The sequence below is a fragment of the Cololabis saira genome, chromosome 19, assembly GCF_033807715.1.
Source record: "Cololabis saira isolate AMF1-May2022 chromosome 19, fColSai1.1, whole genome shotgun sequence".
NCBI classification, from domain to species: domain Eukaryota; kingdom Metazoa; phylum Chordata; class Actinopteri; order Beloniformes; family Belonidae; genus Cololabis; species Cololabis saira.
Window position 1 is genome coordinate 33,657,104 of NC_084605.1, and position 2,423 is coordinate 33,659,526.

The window sequence follows — 2,423 nt, forward strand, 5'->3', positions numbered from 1 at the left end:
TGTTTTTTAAATTCAGTGTATGTGCTGATTTCATGAGGGAAAGGCTTAGACAAACTTTGGGAGATGGAAGAGAAGCTTAATAAGGTAAAACCATCCATTTGTTTAGCGTCAGTAACCATATTTAAAGGAAAACAACCCGGGTTTCCTTGAGTTTGTGCAAATTTGGCAGACATCTTCTGGTCGTGATACACGTCACTCCAGGTGTAAGACGTGTTTACTTATTTTGGTCGAGTTATGCCTCCGCTTTTCTCAGTCTTTTTGTTTTTTAAATGAAAAGTTTGTTCGGTGACATTCTTTGAAATGTGTTTGTTTGTTTGCTTCATGAAGAGCTGAAGCCTGTGGTGGGCTAGTAATACTTCTGTTACGATCGCTCACACGTTACTGAAGAGGATTTGAGAACAGTGTACAATGTTCAAAAGCTGAACCTCTGCTGGATTTAGGTCAGAGGTGATCCTACCATCAAGTTTTAACAGAATATAAACTATGTTTCTAACAACAAAATCAAGTCAGGAGCTTTTTCTCATGATGGTATCTCTTATAAGAGTTTGTTGCAAAGCATTCCTAGTTTTTAGAGGGCAGATTCAGGAGACATATTTTGTGTTTTTGGAAAGACAACATCTCAAGTTACAGCCTAATCTGTTAGCATTATTTAGTTATTGTTTAACTTAAAGGCCAATCCATCTTTGAAGGATATGCAAAGTGATGCACCGTGGGTTGGAACCTGGAGGCCCCACCGGCCGAGAGTGCCGATATCTGCTCTCTATGGAACCCCCGGGCCAGAGTTTTCACTGCCTGCACTTACAGGTAAATCTCAAATGACCTTTTTTTTTCATAAGCAGTATAATTATGATTTCATCTCAGGATTAAGATTACCTCCCTTCAACCTTTGATTAAGATGCATACGAACATGATCCCACCAAACCGAAAGCACAGATGTTCTCTTTCGGACAACATTTTTGGGACAAAAATACTGACCGCTCTCCAGGACCAAAACATTTGATTCCTTCCAACATCACAAGACATGGCCACAGTTGTGCACCTGAATTTTCCCTGCACGGCCGTCCAGAAGAATGACAAATGGTTGAGACCCCTGGACCAGGTCAGTGAGGCCCAGTATAACAGTCTTCAAACAGATTTTGCAGTGCTGATATCAACATACAAGCAGTTTACCTGTTTACCTGTCAGCTGTTTCTCTATGTACTGTTTTTTGGGGGGTTTCAGGCCAGTACTACCCAGAGCATTCAGCGAACGTGAAATTTCCTTCAGCTCCTGCATATTCTCTAACTGGGAGGCGCAAGCTGGACAGTAATAATGGCGTCCCAGGTAACAAGCATATTTGGTGTCAGCTTTATATATGAGGAGAATATTAGCGTTTCACATTCAAAAGTACATCAGCAAATTGTATCCATTGCTCAGGTCCAGGTACGTACCAGCTGCCCCCTATCTTTGGGTCTAAAGCTGTGACCACACCTTCAGCACCCAGCTATACAATGACCAGTCACCTTGAAACTGGGAGCTTCTATAAGGACCTGCAGAAGGTACATATAAATAGTCATTAAAGGAACAGAGCCTCCCCAGTGTGGTGCTGCTCTCAGTACTGGGGTTTCTCCTCCAGACCCCGGGCCCAGCTGTCTATGGAGTTGTGGACCCGTACATGTCCAGGCAAAAACCTCCACAGTACAGCATGACAGGCAGAAATCTTCCTCCTCTTGATTCCAAAAAGACACCGGGTCCAGGAGCATACTATACTGAGCGTGTAAGCAGCATTTCAGTTGATCAGAAACTCCTTGAATTTTCAACTTTTGTTCATGTATCAACATTTCTTTCCATTTTCACAGCTTCACAAGCCCAAAGGCTCCAAGCTTTACATTTGGACTGTGTCATTCTCAGCACATCTTACCAATTTCCAAATAGATGTTTTTAATAAATCAGCAAACCTCTTAAAACTACTGCCTTAATCATTATTTCTTGCTCATTTTCTCTAAAGTCACAGCCTGGATCAGTTTTGACAATAAGTAAAAATCCCATTGTAATATGTTTCTTTTTGAAGCACAGATCTTTTTATCCTTTTATTTTCCTCATCATCGAATGAAAAAACTAGGGGTACTTAAGTTTCAGATCTATTTGCATGTCTTAAATCTATTTTGCCAATTATAAGTAACTTATGTAATATGAATAAATACATGTTTCACTAAGTAGTGAGGGGGTATACAGTAATGAAGATAAATGATAAATAAATGTATAAATGATATGGTGTTCTATTTGCATGATACGATTAAAATCATTTATCACCTAAAATGGTCTCTCCACATCGACACTATCAAGAAAAAGGAGCTGCTGACACTTTCTGTCGTCTGCAACTGCATCGCTGTCTCGTTTGGGTCTGCTAACAAACGGGACAGGGCCAGACTGCAACGGACAAT

The 2,423-nt window shown here is 40.7% G+C and overlaps 1 pseudogene; it reads left to right on the forward strand.

The window, feature by feature from the left end:
- Window positions 1-692: 692 nt before the first annotated feature.
- Window positions 693-1,914, forward strand: LOC133419121 (ciliary microtubule associated protein 1B-like; annotated as a pseudogene).
- Window positions 1,915-2,423: the final 509 nt, after the last annotated feature.